The 14,060-nt window shown below is 42.5% G+C and overlaps 1 protein-coding gene across 4 annotated transcripts in view; it reads left to right on the forward strand.

Moving 5' to 3' along the window:
* PLXNA4 (plexin A4) overlaps positions 1–14,060 on the forward strand; it is a 397,375-nt gene that overhangs the window by 239,127 nt on the left and 144,188 nt on the right. The window lies entirely within an intron of this gene.

Raw genomic sequence — 14,060 nt, forward strand, 5'->3', positions numbered from 1 at the left:
CATTCTCTTCATGTTGAAAAAATTAGTTTAGAATAGATGGATTTGTCATTGTGGGGTTGTTTTTGTGTTTTAGTTTGGTTTGGTCATGTCATGGGTTTTCCAACTCCATGCAGTATAACACTTGAGTTACAGCCTCCTGAAAATGAGGTGTATGATGGAAACCAAATGACCTTCAACTATGATGTAGAGAAGTATATCTGTAGTGTTACTGGTGTCACGTCTACCCTGGCTGGATCCCCAGGCATACATCTTCCAAGTTTCTCCATGCTATGACTTTCCTTCTACCACATAATGGAAGAGGTTTCCATCAAGATGGACAGGTTATCAATTCCCTGAGCCCTAATTCCCATAGATGAGGTGAGCTTGTGGTTGTGGTAGCACAAGCACGGCCACCAAGACTTGAGTTTCCAGCCCTTAAAAAGAAGTAGGAATTGCAGTGGATTGAGGAAAACAAAAGTAAAAATGAAAAACAGTTCATTAAGGGTAGAATTGCACTCTGATTCCATCTCATTCACAGTCAGTTGTCAGTTGGTTTTGTCCCAAGCTTATCAGCAGCTGGCAGCTAGAAGAGCTAAGGGATGCTCAGGGAATTTGGCTTTGTTTAGAAGGCTTGGAATTGCTCTATCTACCAGTAGGTGTTTTGATTTCCCTCTCATTGCTGGACAGGTTGAAGAGCATCTCTCAATCTCCTTTTCTTCTGCTTGTCCCCTGAATTCATGATGGGAGAGAATAAATTGTCCTCATTTAACACTTTCGCCAATGACAATGTAAAGCTATTTTGGCCTTTGGTGGTCTGTAATAGAGGCAATGCTTTCCCAAACTATCACAGAACAGCTTTTGCAGCAGAAAGATCTCTAGATCTCTAATATTGGTGGTAGGTGGACAGTCGGACTGGATGGTCATAGAATTCTTTTCTAACCTTATTGATTCTGTGGTTGTACAACTCCATACAGAGAGCAGGTTTTTTAGGATAATGAATAAGGTGGTTTTTTATTTTCCTCATAAAAATTTGCCAGCAAATGTAGAAAAAAAACATGATTTTTGAATGCAAATCTTTATTCTGAATTTAAATTAAAACAAAACAAAACAAAGGCATGTTGACCTAAAGGTTTGGAAGAAATATTGACTTAAGAGGTCCCAACTGCAGTTCTTCAGGATATAAACCAGTCTCTAGGTACTACCTATATGGAGATACCTCACACAAGAGCTTGACTTTTGCAGGATATTTACTCCTATTCTGAAACATCTCATTCACTTGACAAGATAAATAGGAGACAAAGAAGGATGTGTATGAGGTTTTATTAAGACGGTCAATTGCCAATTAATTAAGGAAGTGTTCTATATAAATTGAATGTATAATTCATTCTTTAATCCCAGTTATTTTGCCAAAGTGATGTCTGATATCATTTTCATTGCTAAAAAGCACCCGTGGGCTGCCTGGCTGTACGATGATGGGGTAGATGGTGGTCTTTAGCTCTGCTTTTTGCTGCATCCATCTCATCATTCAATGAATAAACCATCTGATAAATGAAGATGTCAACAAAAAGGCTAATACTTTTTTACGAGCTAGATAGATCTCTATTTAGTTGCCATGTTGTGGCAGTCAAACAGTCCTATTAAGAGTTTGCCAGTTTCTAGGTTGACTAATTGATCTCCATGCTCTCCTTTTCAAAGAAGAGCCATGCATCAACTTCTGCTTGACAAAGTGTACAACTGACAAAAAGGATCACAAACAAATTCAAGGGAGCAGAAGAGGTAATGATAAAGTATGACTTAATTCTCTACTGAAGTGGAAGTTGGTCGAGATCAGTCAATCAGACCCATTGCCATCCAGAGACAATTTAATTCTTCTGGTTTTTCTTTATGGAAAGAGGAAGATTTCTGCAGAAAACTGTTTTAGAGGGAGACATTGAATCGATTCAGTTTTTATTCAAAAATGAACACATTTTGATGAATTTCCATAAGGTACTCTGGTTTCAAATGTAGGGCTCTATCAGAATCATAGAATCATAGAATCACAAGGTTGGAAAGGACCTACAAGATCATATAGTCCAACCGTCCTCCCTTTACCATACCTACTGAAAACTAATAACCCATATCTCCTAGCTCCCTATCCAGACGCTTCAAGCCTTTGGAAGTCAAATAGCAGGTAGGAATCATCAGTGGTAGCCTCGATTCCCTCTACAGGGGATTTAAATACAGAAACCTTCTCACTAATTGCCTAAATGAGGTTTCGGATTCTTATTAGCCAAGGAATATAAAAAAATAACATTGCCACCATTGCAATAACACAAAAAAAAAAAGTGCAGTAGGAAAAAAAAGCAACAGGAAACAGCATTTATGATGATTGAGGGATTGTGAATTTGGCTTGAGATCATGAAAACAACAAGATCTGTTGTGACAGGCCAAGGGAAAAAGGTTTCAAGGTAAAAGATGGAAGTTTCAGGGCATCTGTCTGAGATCTTGCAGCAGATGAGCAGGAGAGGATCAGGGGTTCTTTGTTACCTGGGCCAATCTGATGGGAATTCAATGAGTTAATCTTAGCTTGGTAAATCCCATTTACACCACTAATTAACATCCTCATCTTTCCCAGTGTTGTCAGTATCACAGATGCTCTAGATCTGCAATGCACCACAAAACAGCAGAAAATCCAACCTCGTGCATCATCACTTGATGGTGCTAGAATAGTCATTTCATTGCAAATTACATTAAAAGTCTGCATTGTCAATAATATCCAAAAGTTCCAATGTAAAAACTCAGGAAAAAATAGCTTGTGTGGAAAATGGAATCCTAAGACAGCAAACTAATTGCTGAGACATTCATGCATCAGCAGAAAACAAAACACATTTAGAATGATTATAAACTTCATATCCACTGTCTATGGGGCTAATCTAGAGGTGGCAATTCTTCCTTGTCTTGCAGATACAGCAATTACAGTAGCAGTCCCATTATGGGCCTGGTCATTGGGTCAAGCAACTTATCTTTTGAAATCTAAATCCTGATGGAGAAAATGTAGTTAAAAGCTGATCAAGACAAAAGCCATCTGCAATTGTAATAATAGTAATAATAATAAAAAGAAGTTTACACTTCACATAAGGTCAGCATGCCTTGCTAAGCTCTTTTCAGCAGAGGCTGGCAATTATTGTTGCAACTATTTGGTGACTACTTCATAGAACCGAAAGCCAGAAGAAAACTGATTGTCTGATGTCATCTGCATAACTGAGGTCATAGGCTTCCTCAGGGAGATGTTTGCTCTGAGCCCCAACTCGGCAATGCTGCGTGTCTTATAGGAAAATAAACCGTCAGTGCTAAATGTTTGCAGGGATTCAGCACATATCTTTCTAAACATCTCCCATTAAGCAGTGGGCAGTCCAACTAGACCCAGAGCTTCACAGCATCCTTGTGAGTCGCAGATACACTCTCATCAAGTGGCAAAAGAAAATGGCCCAGATTCAGTCTCCCTCTTGTATAGTCACGCAAGGCTTCCTTCGTAAGCAATGGGGAAAATAGTCCTGAATGGTGTTCCTCATAGAATACTGAGTTGGAGGAGAGCCTGAAAGGCCATCTGGTCCAACTCCCCTTTGATGAACAGGGGCACCTACAGCTTGATCAGATGTTCAGAGCCCCATCCAGCCTGACCTTGGGTGTCTCCAGCAATGGAGCATCCACCACCTCTCTGGGCAACCTGTGCCAGTGCCTTACCACCCTTACTGTAAAAATATTCTTCCTGTCCCTATCAGAGACTCTCAGGCAATATAAAGTGGAAGGAAAATGAGCTGTTCAGATGTGGGTCTCTGGCCAGAGAAGGATTGGAGCTTCTTTCCTTATGAAATGTTCTATCTCCAAAGCAATAAATGAGGTCTCCATTCAGAGAAAGGTGTTTGGAGATGCTGATTCAGGAGCAATGTGTGAAATAAGAACTAAAATGAATACAGAATATCGCAGGGATGCCTGTTTCTGGAAGAGGGAGTGTAATCTTCAGGGAGTGAGGTAATGTTATTCCTTCAGGATGTACCTTATTGCTGGGCAGACGGGTGAGAGACAGAAAGACAGACAGGTATCGGAGAACTCAGTGACCCTCGTGGGTCCATTCCTACTATTTAGACATAGAGAATAGGTAGTTTAAAGGTAGTATCACTTCTCATGCCAACAAAGACGTAGTGCTGGACCTTGAGACAGTTATTTCAGGGCTAGGACTAACTTTCTTCTGATCCTTGATGCTTTTTGCTCCCTGTCCCCTCTCTGAATAGCTATGAGGTCTTCAGGTGAAAAGTGCTGTTAAAGAAAATGAAGAGTAAAAGGGAGAAATGAGGAAATCACTGCTATTGCTACCAGAATCATAACATAATAGAATGGTGTAGGTTGGGAGGGACCTTAAAGACCATTCAATTCCAACCCTCCTGCCATGGGCTGGTTGCTTCCCACCAGATCTTGCTGCCTGGGACCCCATTCAACCTGGCCTTGAAAGGGATAGAGCATCCACAGCTTCTCTGGGCAACCTGTGCCACTGCCTCGCCACCCTCTGAGTAAAGAATTTCTTCTTAACATCTAACCTAAATCTCCCCTCTTGCAGCTTAAAGCCATTCCTCCTTGTCCTATCTCTGTTAGTCCATGCAAAAAGCCAGTCCCCCTCCTGCTTATAAGCTCCCTGCAAGTACTTGAAGGTTGCAGAGAGGGAGCCCAGACATTGCTTGGCTGGAGATGTGGAGCTACCCTGGGAGCAAGGAGGACTTTGCTGTCCCAGCTGCACAGCACGGCTTGTGTTTCAGAGGGGCTCTCCAAGGATCTGACCCTACTCTTTGCTCTTGTTTCTTTCCCCTTACATTGTGTGCCAAACAGGCCTCCCTTCTTTATGAACAGGGACAAAAGAATTGTTTGGGGATTTTTTTTTTTTTCCTTCTCTTCGCGGCGTGGTGTGCACTGTGTAATGCACCCGAGCAAGTTCCCCAGCTCAAAACATATTGTGTGCTTTTGTAAGAGATGTCTGAAAGGGGGGCAGGTGTAATTGGAGACCTGAAGCTAGCGTGGCTTTGATCTTGGATGCAGAGGTCTCCTTTAAGATGCTTCAGTGAGTTAATCCCACTCCCTTTCAAGATGCCAGTTTGGAAACCACCTGGATGGAGCTGGCAGAGGCTTTACGGGGTCTCTTGGGTCTCCGTGCTTTATGCATGGGCCAGCTGGCAGTGTTCATACAGCAGCCGTCCAACACCGTCACCCCATAGCCCCGGTCCTTGACCCCCCCCAGGCAGCGCTCCTGCTCAGCAGCAGCTTTTGTAAGTTCAGTGCTTGGCAGCTGGGAGCTGAAATGAGATCTCTGCTTCCTACAGTACCAAAACAGTACTGAGGAGTGTTGAAGGCCTTAAATCAGATTTGAATCAATTATCTACGGGGACAAAAGTTCTGTTTCTCTACAGAGCCTCATGCCATGTGGATGCTGTTTATGTCTTTCCATTCAAAAGGAGGTGCGGTGTGACTTTCAACTTCTGCTTTGGCTGGAGAAAAAGATATGAAAAAGATATGAAAAAAATTAAAGGAGCACAAAAGGCAAATGTGCCCTTGCACAATTAATGCGAATGCCTGAATTCAGAGTTATCACCAGGAGGCAGCAGAAAGGAGGGCCCAAATGCATGCTTTGGGATGCTGACAAAGCCAGCTGCGTTAATGCTGCTGTACCTCTGTGATGTCTGTAGTCACAACGTAGTCATCTCAGCCTCAGGAAACACATTTAATAATCCCACACATTTCCAGATATTTAGGCTCTTTGTTAAGGAACTTTAGCAGTGACATAGAAGTACTGGATAGTGCATGGCCCCTTTTTGCCCACCTGAGACCAGTAATGCCCCATATAAAGTATCCCGGGGACAGCATGCACAACTTAGGTGCAGTTCTGAGACACTCCTGCTTTAGTAATTCATAGAATCACAGAATGGCCTGGGTTGAAAAGGACCACAATGATCATCCAGTGTCAACCTCCCTGCTATGTGCAGGGTCGCCAACCAACAGACCAGGCTGCCCAGAGCCACATCCAGCCTGGCCTTGAATGCCTGCAGGGATGGGGCATCCACAGCCTCTTTGGGCAACCTGTTCCAGTGCGTCACCACTTTCTGTGTCAAAAATGTGTGGTGGTTAGAAGGGGCATTAAGGGATATTGAGTATTAAAGTCCCTGGTTAAGTCTGAAGCTTGTCATACTCGCTCTCAAATTAGGCCAAATGGCCATTGAGTAAGGATCTTTTTTTTTAATGAAAGATATGTTATTTTTCATTCTTTAAGAAAATAATTCAGTTTTATTGTGTGATTTTTCTGTCTTTGCCTTCCAAATCATGATAAAAATAGCAAAAAGGGCCTGAGGGTTTTCCCAGAAGTGTTCTCTGGGGATCAGTATTGGGCCCAAAGCTATTGAAAATGTTCGCGAATGAGCAGGAAGTTGGTATTAAATCCTGCATTTAAAATATTCAGTGGTGCAATGATGAGCTCAGCATTAACGATGGTGAGGACAGAGAGATTCAGTGTCATCAGCACCTCAAACAAAACAAATGCAAACTTCTCTGTCTCCTAAGAAGGAATGTAGGTCAGGCTGGAAAGCAGGAGCTGTGTCCTAGAAAGCAATGACTGAGAGGGATGAGAGGATCAGTTGCCTTTATCCTTGCACAGAGTTTCTCCTATTCCTTGTCAGAAACATTCTGATACCATCCTGGCTCTGGGCAGCCTGGTCTGGTAGTTGGCGACTCTGTCTATGACAGTGGGGTTGAAACTAGATGATCTTTGAGGTCCTTTTCAACCCAGGCCATTCTATGATTCTGTGATGAATAGGGAGGTGACAACAGACGATCTAAATGTCCCTTCTGACCTTAAATGTTATGCATTTATATGATGCCTGAATCAGATGTCCTTGAACTTTCATTTTATGACATGACTAATGTCTGAGAAAGCTGGGGAAAAAAAGGTGTAGTGCTTGCAATGCTGGGTTATGCCATTAACCCTTCGAAATATGGACATTGAAGGATGAGACAGGGCAGCCCTGAATGCTTCCAGGGATGGGGCATCTACAACCTCCTTGGGCAACCTGTTCCAGTGCGTCACCACCCTCTGTGTGAAAATAGATGTGGCCCAAAATAGTTGCCCACATTTCGGCTTGGTAATTGCCTTTTTGGCAGCACTAATTACCACCCAAACCTCGGAAGTACTCTGAGCTCTCGCAGGCGTCAGCCTGAGCAGTAAGCTCTGTCTGGTTTTCTCTCATTTATTAAACTGAGACACACATTTAAGAGCTTGGGAACAGCCTGCTTTACGTTTTCTTCCCGGATCTTGGTTAACTCTTGACTGAAATACTCATTAAAGCCATTGGTGGTGAGTGCTCCATGGAGGTATTAATAATAACATTGGAAAATCCCAAGTCTGTGTCTCTCAGGTTTGCTGCAGTCCGGGGTGAACTGCAAGCAGGGGTTATCATGGCTCTCCCTGCTTCAGATCTTAAGGTTTTGGTTTGCAGATTAACCAGCGTGACCTCATAATTCTTCAGCTGATGTTATCGCTTCAATTGATGCTGCCTGTGGCAGGCAGCAGAGCTTGTGTCAGCTGAGATTTGATGCTCTACGTGGAGCATTACTTAGAAAGGGAGAGGAGGCAGTGATGAAAGGAGAGAGGTTGAAGGAGGGTGTATGTGAGGGTGTCTGGGAATAAAACAAATGCTCCATTTCATGGCTGGGAGAGGAGCTGTTCTTATATTTCCTTTAGCACCATATGGCAATGGCTGAAGATAAGGAATGGGGCTATGTGAGCTATTTCTGCCAACCTGTACAGTTGTTTTGTGTTATTATATATATGCCTTTATGAGAGATTTTAAGTCTGACCACAACTGAGGAGAAGGCAGTTCTTCAAATTGCCTTCGACACTCTGTAGTCTGACTGTGCTTTTAGGGGATAATCCTATAGTTTTAGAGTCATAGAATATCCTCAGTGGGATGAGACCCATAAGGATCATCAAGTTCAACTCATCCTGCACCAGGGGACAGAAGTTTATTCATTTGGTTTCCAATTTACTGACTGAAATGCTTTACCATGGGATAAGGAAAAGAAGGAAGCACAGATCAGAAACAACCAGGACTTGTTAGGGAGAAATGCAGGCTGAACATGACAGGTAGAGCAAATTGGCCAGGATTTCTCAGAGAATTGCCTATAGAAGTTGTGGACCTCACCCAGAATTCACCTTGTATGTTGTAAATGACTCAGTTTGACCTGGTTGTCTAGACTCCTTTATGCTCAGCGAACAAACTTAAGTACATCCAGGGCATGATTTATCTTATCCCTGGGAAGGCATCTAAAACAGAGCAGACAAATGCTGTCCTTTAGACTCCATCAAGTGACAGACCCTGAGCTTTTAGCTTTGGGAAGAAAGTTGCGCTGCAAGGTGTGCAATGGAAATTGTACTGCTATAAGAGTAATCAACAGCTCATCATGAGAACATCAATAGGAGCAGATATCTCTCAGCCTCATCCCAAAAACTTTTGGGGCTTTTGGAACTTCGAGACCATGGGCACTAAATCTTTCTGTATCTCATCTTGCTTCTGCTTTGCCTCCATGTCAGTGGGCTATAGATGTGGCTGGAGTTTTGCTCTGGTAAAACCATATGGAATTCTGTTGCCAAAAACATTCAGGAGAACTCAAGGGAGTGAAGGGGAGGGGTGGAGGAGCAACACAAACACAGCTATAGGTAGGAAGCTCTTTGTGAACAAGCATATTTGGACAGGTAATTTACCCTGCCATGCGGGGGGACATTGACCCCCAGTTTAATTATTGTGTCATTTGTCCTTGACAGCTACTGCTGCTTCCAATTAACTCTCCTTAATTAAAGCCTCCAGTTTTCCAAGTGCGGAAGCGTGGATTTACTGGGAAGGGTGTTACAATGAAGACAAAGCGTTTGCGAGCGTCTGATGAGAAATGACATTCCATGTCCCCAGAGGGACTGCAAGTTATTTACTCATCATGCTAGAGTGACAGGCTGGAATCAAACTCAAAGCCTCACCACTGTCCCCACAGGAGCATCTCTTTCCTCTCCCACCAGCTTCACAGTCATCTACATGAACACATCTCCTATTTCTTGCCAGTCTTAAGACACGCTTCCCTGGCCTTTTCTTTTCTATGTTCCTGCTTTTTGCTGAGGTTGCAGTCAGAGTTTGACCAAAACAGATGAAGTCAAGGCCCCCAATTAAAACCATATTAAAACAGGCATCCTGGGATGCCCCATGTGTAGTTAAATGTCCCAGATAGCTTAGTTAAGGCTGCAGAATCTGGATCCACCAGTGGTCTCTAAGGTGGGCTTTTTGTCTTGCTCTGTTTAATAAATGGTGTTATCATGAACACTCAATTCAAGACTTTGAAATCAAATAAGCTCCTCTCTTCATCTTGCTGCAGTTTTTCGGGGCTGGCTGAGTCTTGAAAGATAGCAGCATTCACAGAACCTGCATAACTTAACAGAGTCACTGTTCAGTGTTTTGGAAATGTATCTTTTGACTGTTGGGAAGGAAATTGGCTACTTAAGATGCCTTTTTGTACATTTAAATTCACTTAGTCCATCAGACTGAATAAATCCTGCCTCTGTATTAACATCCAATTATAACAGAAGAGATTGAGCAATGATTCATGTTTTGACCAGAATGTTGGCAGTTTAAGGGGGGGAAAAAAAAAGAAAAAGAAGAAAAAAAAAAGTAATGTATATTGAAATAAAAAAGTCAAAAATGGGAGCCAGAAAATTATGACTGAGCACATAGCAGGAGCTTTTGTGAATATATAATGGCAGAAGTGAGAGCCAAATTTCTAACAGGATTAACTGTGACTGTCTATCAGATCCAAAATCTCAATCACTTTGTTTTAAATGACTTTCTGAAGCTCATTCGTACTAGAAACAGAGGGTGAAAACAAGGCTGGGAGCTACAGAAGGTGCAGTTAAGCTCGATCAGAGGTGAGGATGGCCCTGGTGCTGTGCAAAAAGCCCATAAGTCATACATAGCAGGTGAGCTCTAAACTATACAGCAGATTGCAGGTTTGCCAGCTTTCTCGAGGTGTCCTTGGGAACCAGAAACACATGAATGATTTCTTTGGGGACTTCTGAATGGATGTGTTGACGAAGTGAAGTATCTGTTCCAATCTTGCTGCAGCTGAGGCAGCTGGACGTGCTCACTGTTTTCTTGCTGCCCTTGAGAAGGACACAGCATTCATATGTCTGACCCAGGCACTGGGATTGCATCTTGTTCTGGATAGCTGAGTAGTGGGGAGCTTGGATGGTCTCCACTGTGCTACGGACAGGGCCTCGGAAGCACAGCAGCTCCTAGATGTCCATCAGCTGTGTGAACAGGGATCTTTAGGAGATTTAACTTAATCTCTTCAACATTTCAAAGCAACTAATATCTAAATAGTTTTTACTTAATAACCTGTTATTCAGTAATCAGCTTATTCCTGGACCTCTTGCATGATCATGCCCAGATGCCTTAAGCTTGCATCTTCAAAGCTTCCTTTGGTTGCATGAGACCTCACTTAGAGTCGTGGCTCTCACACATAAAATGGGAATATGTACCACATCACTATGGGCTGTAAGCCCTTAGAACAACAGCAGTCCCTTCCCACATCCAAATTTTGCTGGAGTGAAATGAGGCCAAAATACCAGTTAAGCTGTGACCACGGCAGGAATACAAATATCTCCAGCCTGGCTCATAGTGCTCCGAAATGAAGGACACTTTGCTTTTGTTAAATCTTTGTTTGCTGAGACCCTGATAATATTTGTTGCAGAATGCTGAAGTTTCACCAATGAAAGATCAGATGTAGGGATCCCCACTGAGGGCAGGAAACGGGCTTGAGATGTTTGTTAAGACATTCCAGGGATGAATAATGGGGGGAAGGAGCAATCATGCCATGGTTTGCAATTGAGATTTCAACTTCCAGCGTTGTCCAGTCCCTTCATCCTTACAAAATAATGGCAAGGCAACTGTAATTGGGAGGTTGCATGGACTTTCCTTTTCCAGATATCTTAAGGGAAGCATAAAAAGCTGTCTGCTCCCAAGGGGCATGGTCAGTTCTCAAAACTTTCAACTTGAAAAGCTGAGCCGAACTAATTACAGTTTATGTTCCAAAGGAAAATGAGACCTCTGATGTGCCTTATTTGCTTGATGTTCTTTCTCCTTTCAGCTGATGACCCCTAGGCGGCTTCACTTTCAGTTACAGCTTCTTTGTTTTTTATAGACTCTTCCTTTATTAATTAGAAGGTGTGACACTTACAGCCCAAGACATTTGCCAGCATAGTACAATTTTAATTAGTCTCACAATAAAGCAACTTGAGGTGAACTCATAAAAGGTCTTATATAGCAAGAATAACATGCAGCAGTGTGAATGGTGACACAGGTCACCAACTACTTTGGCTTCCCAAGACGTAGGGTAAGGATGGGGCTTGCTGTAAGCTCACTGCATAGCTATGCTCTATGGGACAGTGACACAAGCAATGTTATGTTCCTGCACATATGACACACTAACTGTATCCTATGGAAAACAATTACTCTAAATACACTGCAAAACAAGTGTGTGTTCAATGATGAAGATCTCAGTTCCCAGTAGGTGCTTTCTGTCTCTGAGAGGAGCTTGGATATCCTTTGATGGCTAATTAAATAATAATAACAATAAAACCTACGGAGACAGCTTTTTATCTACTTTTTTTTGTAGCAATTTGCAAAGAAATTGTAGATTTCTGTCCTCTAGGACTTCGTTCTTGTTCATATGCCATAGTCACAAGTGGATTCTGACTCACAGCTTTCAAATCCAACACCACCAGATTCTAACAAAGTGCACGTTTTGAACCTTGTAACCAAAACTCGCTTCTGTAAGGCAGATGTAAACTAGCTTAGAAGCTGAAGTCCAGAAAAATTATCCACAGCTAATGAGGATAAATTGTGCAGCACCATATGTTAAACCAGGGCTGGTTTGGATAGCCATTACCAACTGTATTCACAATTTTCTAATTACAAGGTGGAGATTACACGATCGATTACATCTGGATTAAGGAAGGGCAGACTAAAAGTCTTTCAAAGCTAAATTATCTGCCTCTTCTTTAAGTATTCTGATGTTCACAGTGCAGATAGATATAACTCAGTAAAAGTAAGTAGATTTTTCCCAAGTGGAGCTAACAGGTGGTAAAGATCAACATACAAATAGTAAGATTTCCACCCCTTGTTATCTTCTTATTGAAGCTGTGTGACCTTTTGAAAGGTGAACTGTAATACAAGATAAAGTTTTGAGTTAAATGTGAGTCTAATTGGGTGAAATCTTCCAGCGTATAGAAATGTATAGTTGATGAACTGATGATTCCTTCTTGACCCGAGGTCTGCACCTAAAGGAATGTGGAGCTGTTGCATCCAAGCCCAAGTCATTTTGCCTTTGAAATTTCTTGATACTTAGAGGAGTTAGAATGACTTGATTAGCTGTTCTGATTTCCCCATTTTCATCTTTCTATGATCCGTTCTGATTATGTTCTTCTGTGCGTGGCAGTGGATTGAATCTGAGAAGGGTGTTTTTGTGGGTTTTACTTGGCATTCACCCTTTGTCCTTAAAAGCTTTAAGCAGCCGCCGTTGATTTCTTTGGGTGACTTGATACAGGCAGTAGTGCCATTGTAAATAGACTCTATCACATTTCTATCTGAAGTTCACTAAAGCTGCTGCCAACAGCCAGAGGTAAAATATAGATTTGCACCTTTTCACATAGACTACATGAGGTGTCTGTGTAGGGTTTAGAAAGCCCATTTCTGATAAAGATAGAAAAAGTCTCCATAACCATCTGGAACTGAGTTTAGAATCTCTTTTTCTTCTTTGTCCCTACCTCCCTCCTATGTCTATAAAGAGCCTGGTGTTGTTCCATTTACAGATGCAATCAGAATGAATCTTCAGTTCAAATTCCCTTGAACGTTGCACCAAGTAAAAAATGGTCCCTAGGATCTAGGTGTATTCCCTTGTCATCTGTCATGAGTAACTGTTCTGCAGTTTACATTTGACAGTTCTCAGTGGTGTTTCATCAGTATAATATCACACTATATCATCTGAAGGAATAAACTCTCCCTGGTGACATGAGCCAGGGTGAAGGCACTGGCAATTGACTGTGTATTACGGAAGCTCTCTGAAGCTTACTCAATGGAAAAGAGACTATCAGGTCACTGGGCCCAAATTGTATGTTTGGCTTCAAAAGAAGTAAGGGACTTAGGAAACCTAATAGGAATCAAAAGCCTGTGGTCTGTTAAACAGGAGGTCAGCTAGACAGTCCCTTCTGTCTTTGAAATCTCTGCCTGAAATACTTTAATTAAGAAGGAAGGAAGGATGAAAGAATGTAGTAAAATGTCTTATTTTGGCAGTGTGTGGGTGTTTTAGGTCAAACTGATACCTTCTGAGCTACAAAGTCAGGGTAATAGCAAGCTCTGCCACTACCCAGGCTGGTAGTTCCTGGCCCTGTTGTGCTGGGAGAAACCTCTCTGGGATGGGGCAACCTTAGATATAGGTACAGACTGAAGGGCAGCCCTGAGGGATGTGGGGATTCTGTACAACAGTGTGTCCTGGCAGCCAAAAGGGTCAACAGTACCCCAGGGTGCATCAGGTCTGATAGGAGTTGGACTCAGTGATCATTGCGTGCCCCATTAACTCAGGATAGTCTGATTCTATGACTGGTACAACTGACTGCTAGGGTGTGAACCTAACACTTTTCTTGGATCAATGGAGATGCATGAGGCCATAGGGAAGAGACAAAGACATCACGAGACCTCAGCTTTCATAAGGAGAAGGAGAGAGGTATGATTGATGTGTAACCACGGTGTAGGACAGCATGGAGATAAGCCAGTTTCACTACCACACAAGTTAACACGTTTCATTTCCCCGAGGTGCCATGTCACCACAGTTTGCACCCAGGCTGCCTGATTTCCTTCATCCCCCATGAAAGTGTGCGTGTAAGGTGAAAGGTGAGAGACCACGTGAAGAGGTCTGGATATCAGGAAAAACATCTCTAAAAGAGTTTTCAGGCATTGGATCAGGCTGCCCAA

Source organism: Coturnix japonica, chromosome 1, assembly GCF_001577835.2.
Source record: "Coturnix japonica isolate 7356 chromosome 1, Coturnix japonica 2.1, whole genome shotgun sequence".
NCBI classification, from domain to species: Eukaryota; Metazoa; Chordata; class Aves; order Galliformes; family Phasianidae; genus Coturnix; species Coturnix japonica.